The sequence below is a fragment of the Aythya ferina genome (assembly GCF_964211825.1).
Source record: "Aythya ferina genome assembly, chromosome: 6".
Lineage (NCBI taxonomy): Eukaryota > Metazoa > Chordata > Aves > Anseriformes > Anatidae > Aythya > Aythya ferina.
This window is the reverse complement of record NC_140303.1, coordinates 29625686-29637736: the sequence shown is the minus strand read 5'-3', so window position 1 is coordinate 29637736 and position 12051 is coordinate 29625686. Positions and strand designations below refer to the sequence as shown.

Here is a 12051-nt window from a genome sequence, read left to right as displayed (position 1 = left end):
AAGTCTGTATTTGCTGCAGGTCAGTGTTAGCCCAGACAGACCACCTCCACATGGCTGCCTGTGCTCTGTGTTTCCCAATATTTCCCATTTCAAGCTCAAGTTTGGCTTTATGTCATTTGGATCTAGGCTGACTTCAGGAACTGACACCAAAGCACTACTAGCAAGTTCTCTTGAGCCTTCATGTGCTGCAAGATGTGACACAAAGGTCCCACACAATGACTGTGTACTGATGGGATTACATAACTGTGAATGAGAAAAGCTGCAAATTAGAAAAAAAAAAAAAAAAGGAACTAGACTAAATTTATTTTAAATATAAACCAAAATGTAGCTGTTAACAACAATATTTTTTGCCCACTTACACTGAAGCTATATGACCTTAAAAGTAATGCCTCCCACATTTACTTCAATGTATCGTATGGGACCAAACATGAGGCACGTTTCCAGTTTTCCAGAAACATGTTCCATGTTTCAAATATTCAATATACAACTTCCAGTAGTAGTACTACTGGCCACATTTTCTTTTACACAGGGTGACACACCCCTATGCTATTCCAAATAACAATGGTCAACTTAAATAATAACATATTTTTATTTTTTTTTTTAATAAATGATTATTCTGAAAAGATTCATAAGAAAAAAAATCATAAGAAAATTCAAGCTAAAAGTCTCTCAGATCCAGTACTTATAAGTGGGATAATACAATACTTGTGTGATTTACTGGCTGATGGTAGGTCTCATGATTTCCATGGGGAATTTTGAGGAATTATTAAAACATTTGACACACAGCAAGAGCAGTGAAATCCAACATTATCTCAACACCAAACTTAAATGGTCTTTAACTTAATCAGTCATCCAACCCCGAAACCAATGATGCTATTTGCTGAGAAGAGCACCACATTTTCTCACAGCAGTCAGCAAAATCTGCACCAGCATGTATCCCTGTAGTTTATAAATGAACCAACTCCAGTGTTTTGTTCAGCCATTGTAGATTACCCAACTAGGTCATTCAAGCCATATAGTAAAATCTTAACAATATATAAAGCCAGAATACATTCAAGGAGCTGTGTCTTTCAAGGCCACTCCAGGAAAGTGTTGCAGCCAGCTTGCTTTGAACTAGTCTGCTTTATAAAATACCAAAAAAAAAAGAGTAAAAGGCTTTCTCCATAGTACCACTTGTTATCAGAGCTGGTATCTCTCTCTAACAGGATAATTATAATGAACAGCACTTGATGGATGTGTAGGAAGTTGCGCAGTGCTTGGGGAATTCCTTTCTGAAATCTAAAACAGCTGATGGAACTGGTTCCCTATTGCTTTCAAATGTCTTTCTACCTTTTATTTTAAAATGGAAAATAAATAAAGTGCCAGAAAGAGACTGAATTTATCACTGCATGAAACAGCCCTTGACAGATATATATCTATATCAATCTATGTATTCCCTGCCTTGTTATGTGAAGAATGCTACATAGCAGATTTAGCAATGGCAAAAGGTATCCATGGGTATATCATGTTACAATGAGTTTTGAGATATAATCCAAAGCTTATCCAAACTTATCTGAACATTAGTCAGGTGGGAAGTAAAATGGAAATTTGCTCTCAACCTTTTAAAAGTTTCTGCTACCTGCTGGGTATTGTCTGCAGAATAGATGCCACAGTTTTTTTTTTTTTTCTTCTTTTTTTTTTTGTTATTGTTGCTGTATTTGTACCTCCATTTTCAATCAAATTCAAAACAGATAGACAAATTACACAAAGCAGTCAACTGCAATGATATAAGCAAATACATGTAACTTTCTCTAGAGCTTTTTAAAGGTTTACAAAATCAAAATGAGATGACAAATCTTGGGAATCTTAGGCATTTATAGTGATTTAAGTATCTCCACACAAAGCAGTAAAGACATTTATAGATCTTATAAATACATAACAGTGGAGCTTGGAGGAAATTTCAAACTGAGTCTGCACTCAAGTATCTAATTTGCTTCAGTAGCAGTGGGAGGCTGTAACAAAATGCAAGACTGTAGAGGGAAGGATTTGCAAAATTCAGACAAGATTTTTGTCTCAAAGTTCTTTGCAGATTTTACATACTAACAGAACAAACTATAACTAGACTGACTTAATGGTGCCAAAGAAGGTGAATGCTGAGATAAAAAAAAAAAAAGTGTTTGCAATGCATAATAAACTTTCAGACAACCTTAAAATAAGGTAGTAGAGACATTGTGTTGTCAATATCACTTCAGCTGTTTGCAGTAACATCATCAGTTTTAAACCAAGTTATCCCTGATGCACGTGCATGGGCTCAAACATAAGGCTAAGTTTCCACCTCTTTTTGATATAAGGTTCTTAACATATGCAACTAGTCCTAAACCCTTTCAAAAACTCAGCAACACTCTTCAGTCATCTGCAGTAGCATGCCACCTGGGATCCATACAGAAAGAGTGTACTAGGACTTGAGCTGCAAGCAAGAGCATGGAGTGAACCCATTGTCTCTGTTGGGACATACAGGCAGGACCTATGCTCTCCGCCCCATGTTCAGACAGCAGAGACTTTATGCACTGTAGCCTCTCTGTTGAGTACAAAGAGACAGTGCAGGTGTGATCCCACCTGCCACAAGAACAAGCAGGTGGGAAAGCTTAAAGGGTTTGTTGCAATATTCTGTGTACAGTTGCAGCCTGCTAAGAAGAGTGCCAGGCCTGCAAGGTCTCTGGGGTTGCTTGACGGGAGCTTCCAGGCCCAGACACCCTCAAGCTCTGTGCATGTAGGCAGCAGCTGCAGGTGACCAATCTCATGAGAGCTGGGCAGTGCCAGCTGGGCGTACAGCTGGTTCAGGCTACAGGAAGCCATGTAGAACAGGCCCCTGGGGAGCATTAGCAGCCAGGAGTGGCACAGCAGTTTCCACACAAGAAGGGCAGAGCACTCTGCCAGTAGGCCAGCAGCCATCATCTCCATTCACCTGCAGCTTAGGATGCCATCATGAGGGTCCCCTCAGCCAGCTCACTGGGGAAACAAGGAAGAATCATAGAATATCCTTATGTGGAAGGGACTCACAAGGATCATGAAGTCCAGCTCCTGTCTCCACACAAGACCACCCCAAAATCAAACCATATGTCTGAGAGCATTGCCCAAACACTTCTTGAACTCTGGCAGGCTTAGTGCTGTGACCACTTCCCTGGGGAGCCTGATCCAGTGCCCTACCATGAACTAGGTTGTCTTAAAAGGTCCCTTCCAACAGAACCCATTCTATAATTCTAACTTCCTGGAAGATTATTTTGAAAATCCTAGCAGATTATTTTGAAAATTTTTCATTCACCAAAGTGGGATAGGTTCCTATAAGAAAAACTATTCAATTTGCCTTGAATGGTATTCTCAAATTATTGCAGCAAGCCTTGTCAGAAAAGTAAGCAGTTCCCTCTCTGATCAGGAGCATTTCCTTTAATTGGAAGCAGTTCTGGAATTCTCCAGGGTACGTGCAAGATTTCTGGCAGACACTTGATTTTATAATTGAACCTCATTTAACTGAAAAGTAAATGTTCATTGGCTAGGAAATGGGATAAGAAGATTCTAACCCCTAGAGAAAATAAAGAAGATGATCAGCTCTACTCAGCTGCTGGGAACTCCAGCTATCATGTGGCATTTGAGAATTCCATTGAGTCCAACATCTCCAGACTGATTAATGACTCCTCTAATAAGCAGTGAAATCTTTCCAAAAGAGTTACTATTCTTACACAAGAAACCTTCTGAACCTATAAATTAAATGGAGATATTCACAATTTGTTCAATGACTGCCATGACATTCAAGAATGGACTTTTAAGACAAGAGTGCAATCAACCCCAGATTTCTGCAGGACCTGTACGGTTGCAGAGGTTGTTCTTTTCTAAGCAAGCTGTGGAATGAACAGGAAACAGTATGTTACAGCTGTTTAAGGAAGAATCAGAACCTCTCCTATTAAAAAAAGGACAAAAGAACACAGTTGCTAAGTGATGAAGATAAAAGTGGATTACAAAGACGACCCTCTGAGCCATAAGCCTGATCTGAAACTGACTGGAGCCTATCTAGTGACTTCTGTAGGACTTCAATAAAACTTGTATAATCTTAATGAACCATTTCAGCCTTTTCTATCCTTTCTTCATTTAGTATTATGTACTGTTGAATGAAGACAAAAGACTGCTACAACACAACCAGGGCAATTGGACACAAGTTTCTTACACATCCACCTTTCTCTGATGGAGTACTAATCAAAAGTAATATGTGCTTGGAAAATTTTTCAAATTGACAGCTGAACTGAAATCCTCAACATTTAGCCTACCAAAGGATACAGGCCAAGATCACAGCTTGAACAGGAAGAACAATAAATGAGTATTTCTGAGCTCTCATTCTACCCGCAGGTTAGAGCATCAAATGGGCACTTACCTTCCTCATTAATCATTCTGTGGATACTATCCAATAAAAAGGTTATCTTGTTTTCTGCAGAGGGTTAGAAAGGAATATTTCATATGACAGGTAAGGGAACTAAAATCCCAGCCCTGGCTGAGATACAAATGAGGATAAACTGGCAAGAATACCTCCAGGTTGGAAACTGAAGGTCTACTGGCTGCAAAGAGTATGAGGTTGCAGATGGATTTGTAAAGAGAGTAATAGAAGAAAAAGGTGATCACTGATGCAAATTTAAAAGGGTAAGATGAAAGACTCATTCAACTATGGGTAACTGGATTTCAAGAATGGGGCATGTGCTTTCAAAGCTTGTCTTTAAATTAACTACCTCAGGCAGAGGCTTACATTGAGACTTACATTGGTTTTAAAAGCTTTTCAAGTCAAAACACTGCTAAGCACTGAACAAAAAGCAAATCAAACTGAGATACCAGCTCTAGCCTATTCGCATGCCACTGCAAACTGTTTTCAAATGTGATATGGTAGCACCAAGATGCATGTTGTTACTTAAATTAGGATCTGTTCTCTGAATGACCGAGTAGTTCATCCCAACAGAGAAGCTCAGACTTTCAGAGAAGTTCCTATAGTGGTGTGGGTTTCTCTTTCTGTGCTCTAAATTTCATTATGGAAACATGAAAGCTTTCATGGACCAAGTTTCACTGAAATTAACACCTCCATGTATCAATCACCCTTATGATAGAGAATTCCCACCTTCATTCACCCTAGGTATCATGTGTGTCAATAAAAGGCTATATCCTACTAACTTTTCATTATATAATGTTCCTATGTAGAGAAAACAAAAACAAAAAACATTTAACAAAAAAATGAAACATTGTGACTGTGGCAGAACCAAGGATGAGATGCATGACTAGACATTTCTGGATATTCTTTATCTTATATTCTTAAGCTGACTAGGTCACTGAACAGCAGTGGAACAAAGGATCTGACCATCTTTATGCCAGTAGTAACTGTACATTAATGTTTCATTATATGATAGAATAGCTAAGTGTTGCTGGCAAAAGATTAGAGCAAATATAGAGTTACTTTGGAAAAATTATACATCATTTTAGCTAGAAAGAGACAGGAAAAGGAGGAAAAGTGTATAGAAGGAAAAGCAAACAAAATATAGATCACTTAATATTCTCTCTCCTTTGAACAACAAGCAGGAATGAAGCCAGCCTTTCAAATTCACCTTGCCAGAAGTGACTAAGATAGATTTCTTAAATTAAACTGGCAAAATTAGCACAATTCAAGCACATTTTTTTGTTCCAGTTCAGGGTAAGCTGATCTACATCTTATTAGGTTTTATTACCTGGTACAAAACACAGAAGCAAGGAGATTTTTATTTTTTTTAGTAGCAGTATTATTAAAACAGAGCCACATCTACATCAAAATAGAAAAATGCATAGAAAGCAATTCTGATCAGCTTTCATTATTATTATTGTTGGTAGTTTTCTTTATTAGATTTTCCCATTTTAAACTCCAGTCATTTGTGTGTCATAGCAGAACACAAGTCGCAATGGTTGGTATGAATTGCCTGTACTCCAGGGCCCTGACCAATGGGCATCAGCTTGCCCATTTCCTTTTTTCCAGGCAGCCAAATACCAGGCAGTTCCCTGGGCCTTACCAATTGGAATAAGAGCTCAAAAAAAACGACATTTAAAACTTTGGAATAAATTACATTACCACCACCACTTTCTTTACCACTTGCTAACTCCTATGACAATAATTAGCCATCTCTCTTGCTTTCCTACAGGGACTAACTGCCTTATCCCTTCTTGAAACATCCTCCTCTGCTCAGCAGGAACTAACCACCCTATTCACTCAATTTGACTATCTACATAATGTGATAAATTAAACTCTGAAGAATTGTTTCTAACCTGTAATTTGCTGAAGGCTGATACCTTCAAAAGGCCTTGATTGTTCAAAACTTTGTCATTTTTTCTGCATATGTCAACTAGTGTTATAAAAATATAGTATCTCTCCCTGAAAGACTCGTTTCTCTTGTGGTCATCACAACTATCAAAATCCTAAAACAAAGAAACCTTTTTATCAAGAAGGAGAGTTTATTATTACAGCCAGATGATGGATTAAATATTTACAGAATAAAAAGTCTTTAGAATTGTAGACAAAGCCAAGTGAAATCAATGGGAAAATTGTCATATAAATAGAATTTATTTCAAGGCCTTGATTGAGGTGACACACTTAATTTCTTTCAAAGCAATCTTGTTACACCATTCAGCAACAATAAAATGGGACCTTAAAATGAATGCTATTTACACAGACTTTCTTGCTGTTCTATACTGCTGATATGATGTGAAAGAGACTCATCTGAAGACTGGGAGAGCAGGTAAAAAGACAAAAGAAAGCATAAAAAGATATTTTTTACAGGAACCAAATATTCCGGGAATCTGAGTTCATCCACCTTGTCAAAAGAACAGCAAATTCAGTTGTTCTTTTTTTTTAACGTGCATGTGACATATGCACTTTCATCAAATAATTGGATTTATTTAAAATAAATAAATAAATTCAACTTAGACTTACAGGAAGTTGTAAAAAAGGTCTGCAAACAGTGGGTTTTTTTGTTGTTTTTTTTTTTGTTGTTGTTGTTGTTTGTTTGTTTTTTTTTTTTTAATATATATTTCCTATAGTCTAGTTACAGATGAAAAACTAAACAAGAAAAAAAAATGTCTTATATATCTAATTCCTGGTTCTCCAAACCCTAGTAGAAGCCTTCCTGAATTACCAGCCTGATATTCATAGATATATCAACACTTACAAGAGCACTTTGGTTGAAGAAGACGTGCGTAGACAAGCAAACTCTTCTCAAGATGAAGGTATCTCAAATCAGCTTAATAAAATAGCATGTTTGGATTCTTTATAAAGGGAATGAATTATTAGTTTACATTCTTCTGTCACTAGGTATCTTTATTTGCTCTTTGATGCTGGCAATTGGTTATTTCCCTGAGGCACCACAGTGATGCATTTACATGTCATCACATCCCTTGCCATGCTGAATTGTCAGTCCCAGATTCAACATGGAAGGCTGATGTAGAAATTCAAGCATATCTGAGAGCTGAAAACTTCTGCTTGTCAAATATCTTGCACTCCTCTCAAGTCAGTGTAGGGTTTAGTCTGCTAAATAAAAATACAGCTCCAATTCATATTAAGCGAAGGTAATGGAAGAAAAAATGGGATAGCATTTTCCACAATTTTAGCGAATATGTAGGGTGGAGCATTGAGAAGATCAAAACTGCAGTTTTTAATGACCTCTTTATTTCTTTCCTTCAGCTAGACAACTTCCTATTTTGACATCAAAAATAATTGAGACAGGAAAAGTCTTAAACCCTGGTCACAGATCTTCACATTAGAGCAGTTTCTAAAGGTACAATCCGAATAGAGCTATAGGTAGACACTAGTGGCCAGAGGGCTCTGACAGAGTATCCTGGATTTAGTACAGAGTTACAGCTACTTAACTTCACCCACTCTCAGCTGTAAGATCTGTATGAACCCGGGGTTTCCCTCCAGCCCTCCGCCAAGTGGTACCAGACACTTGTGCGAGCATCATCTTAAAACTAATTCTGTACCCTCACATACCCAGCTGTACTGGGACCTAAGGTCCATCTTGCCTTTACTAATGCCTATAGAAAGTTGTTTGCAGAAGAGTACTAGAACAACAAACACATACCCTATATTTCCTGCTAGTAGTCTCTGAGCCTTTAATTAGTTTCCACTGAACTAATCCCTCAGCCAGAAATAATTTCCACATACTTAGTATTGGAATTCTTTAATGGATTGCTCTTGCTAGACCTTGTCCAGTCTCCTCCTAAATCTGCATCTACCCTTAACATGCACAAAATCCTTCAACAGGGACTTCAACATCTCAGATATTAAAAGCTCAAATATCCTTCTGTGAAGAACTACCTTTTATTTCTTGTAAATGTGCACCTTTTATCATATTTTCCTGCCCCTAACTACTGGCTCAGGAAGAATGAATGAAAGCTGTACAATTCGTCATAATGGGAATTTTTTGTTTGTTTGTTTGTTTGTTTGTTTTGTGGTGAGAACCTACATGCAGCTAGTAATAGGAAAGGTACTGAAATTTTATTTTAAAGCTTTTGCAAAGGCTCCCCAAGGGTGTAACCCTAGGACCACAACATCGGTAATTACAGAAATTTAACTTCTAAAAACCTCTTGCAATTAAAACCAGTAACCACTTAGAGAGTAAATAAAAGGTCTTCTGCTATTTCGCCACAAAAGGACCTAGGGAAGGGGAAAAAACAAACAAGTAAAACAAAACAAAACCCTACAACATGCCATTAGGGACAGAAGAAACCCAGGGGGAATACAGACAGCCTAGCCAAATAGGGCCATAGAGGGGTTAAACTTCAGACAATACAAAAAGGAAATTCTGAAGGCAAATTCCAGTTCAAAAGAGACAGTCTGCCTCATTATCTTGAGATGTTTTCTCAAGGGGATTTATTGCAAGTCTGACAACTGCAAATGAGTTATAGAAAAGAACAGGCAGAATGATAATCACATCCACCACCCATGAGTATGACACAGAGCAGTACTCTGTCACTGACAACCTGTAGTTTCTTCCTCTGACTTTAAATGCAGCTGATGTGAGACCATTATTTATATGGGTGAAGAACTTCTTCATAAGAGAAAATGTATACCTCTAAAACTGATTTATCATTCTCCTAATTCTGCGAAAGATGTCAACAGTAAAACAAACAAACAAAAATTGGTGGGTATGATAACCCATAAGTTTGGCTCACTGACTGTGTCAATGTTCCCAAATGGACAAAGAATGAAATAGAGACTGAATGTTGAAGGCTGCTTCCATTTTGAAGGCAAAAAATGTCTCTGAGCATTAATCTGAAATTGGTCAGTTGTCCTCAAATACCTTTTCTTAGAGACAAAGATATTATGGGGACTAACCATGCAGAACCTTCTTTGGTGATCTCCAGCTTGAGGGGACAAAACATAAGTACAAAACAGGTTGTTAGAAGAAGCGATTCAAAGCACCTGATGTATTTAATTCAACTTCTATGCTGTTCCTTTCATTGCATTTCCACTCCAGAAAACCTTAGCAACTACAGAGACACAAGGCGGAGAAGCTTGTAGCTCCCTGGGGATATGGATTGTTGCTTGAAAACCTCAATGAACTTGGAGTAAAAGCATTTAGTGCAAAGGAAATCTGGCAGACAAAAGACTACATTTAGCAAGAACAAATTATTTTAATTGAGTAAGGAAATTGCTAAGGGGTCGAGAAGAGCAGGAGGACGGGAGAGGGAGATCAATCTGTGATGGCTGGAAGTACCTGAAAAGTGCCAGAAGAGATAAATTGTTGTGATGGAAAGAATATTGGAAGACACCAGACTTGCAGGAGCTGTTTGCTATAGAAGGATGTTCAGACAAGAACATGAGACATTCGTGGCAACGTTTTTATGTATTGTGTGTAAACAAACTGTCACAGACACAGAACATAACAGCTCACAGACCTTGCAAAATGCAGTGGAGCAGCCAGCATATTAAAACATTTTCTTTAAAATCATCACTTCTGTGAGGGAGATCGAAGGATGGGGGCACTTCCCCTTTACTTTAAATTGACCAGAGAAGCAAGATTCCTAGACCTTCAATCTAGAATTGGCTGAACTAATCACAGAATCACAGAATTTCTAGGTTGGAAGAGACCTCAAGATCATCGAGTCCAACCTCTGACCTAACACTAACAGTCCCCACTAAACCATTTCCATAAGCTCTACATCTAAACGTCTTTTGAAGACTTCCAGGGATGGTGACTCCACCACTTCCCTGGGAAGCCTGTTCCAATGCCTCACAGCCCTTTCAGTAAAAAAGTTCTTCCTAACATCCAACCTAAAACTCCCCTGGCGCAACTTAAGCCCATTTCCCCTTGTCCTGTCACCAGGCATGTGGGAGAACAGACCAACCCCCACCTCACTACAGCCTCCTTTGAGGTACCTGTAGAGAGCAATAAGGTCGCCCCTGAGCCTCCTTTTCTCCAGGCTGAACAAGCCCAGCTCCCTCAGCTGCTCCTCGTAGGACTTGTTCTCCAGGCCCCTCACCAGCTTCGTCGCCCTTCTCTGCACCCGCTCAAGCACCTCGATGTCCTTCTTGTAGCGAGAGGCCCAAAACTGAACACAGTACTCGAGGTGCGGCCTCACCAGAGCCGAGTACAGGGGGATGATCACCTCCCTAGCCCTGCTGGTCACACTGCTTCTGATACAAGCCAGGACGCCGTTGGCCTTCTTGGCCACCTGAGCACACTGCTGGCTCATATTCAGCTGACTATCAACCATCACTCCCAGGTCCTTCTCTGCCTGGCAGCTCTCCAACCACTCATCTCCCAGCCTATAGCTCTGCTTGGGGAAATATTTTATTAGCAAAAATTTGAAGATCAAGGGCTACAGCATACATAATAGGCAAGGCCCAGTTTTCTTCTTTATGTGCCTGAAATGCTCGCAGGAAAGATTGAATGATAACTGTTTGGCACTTGTATGCTTCTATAAAGTCATGGTTTCCAATGGCGTAAGTACATCTTAAGTGGGCTGCAAACATTTCGTCATACGGTGGTTCCAACACTTGTTGACAATTCTCTGGAGATGGAAGCCGAAGCCTTGGGTTTGCGACATGAGGGTGTTTAAACGATACCAATTCTGCACAAAATTGTCCATCTCTGCTGTCAATGGCTTCTTGTACCTGCTGCAGGTACTGGTTGATGGTGATGTGCGCCATGCCGCAGCAGCCCTCCTCACCGCCCGCCGGCAATCATGGCGCCGCCCAGCGCGGCACTTCCAGCAAAGTATTGTGATAAAAGAGTTTCTAAGTATTGTGATAAAAGAGTTTCATTGCTCAGGGATATGTTACCCCCAGACAATACCCAACAGAGAAAAAGCACATTACAAAATTTTCCTTTTCCCCTTTATGACGGTCTTCACATCACCAAACTGTCAAAACAAACAGCTAACAACCTAAGAAAAAGGCCCGGACTTTTTCCTCCCCTTAAAAACTAAGCTGAGGAGAAGAGCAATTTAACACAGTACCTAAGATCTGTACCTTAGAGTCCTGAGTCAGAACAATCAAACTTGAGGTTATTAAAGCAGTCTCTTAGTCCCAAGCCAGGGGAGCATCCTGGAGCAGAGTCTTAACAGCCAACAACACTGTACAGGACCTCTCACCTATCAGCTTTCTGTTTTCCATTTCCTTGTGCATTCAGTTTAGTCCCAGGCAGGGACAGTAGGAAAGATATGGACTTCTCTTGGACTTTGGGCTTTCTTTGTTGCAGCTTCAGTCTGTTCTATGAAAATGCCAAGAAAGCCAGAAGCAGTTTTGCCTCCTTGTTCTCCAAAGACACAGTATTAGCCAAAAGGCTTAATATTAAAATATGGTGTGGGAGTGAGGCACAAGCTAAACAAACAGTTGAATTATGCAAAATTTGTGAACACTGAATGAGAGTATACTGTTCTCCTTTCCTATGAAATAAAATGTAGTTTATTTTGCCCATGATATATTTAAACATATTTGTAATTTAAGACACTGTTAGATATGAAGTTACTTGTACACTCTATGTTAGCAGGCTGGATAAGACTGTAATTCACACACAC

At 39.2% G+C, this 12051-nt stretch overlaps 1 protein-coding gene across 1 annotated transcript in view; it reads right to left on the bottom strand.

The window, feature by feature from the left end:
- Positions 1 to 12051, bottom strand: part of CNTNAP5 (contactin associated protein family member 5) — a 293099-nt gene that overhangs the window by 134068 nt on the left and 146980 nt on the right. The gene's annotated exons all lie outside the window — the stretch shown is intronic.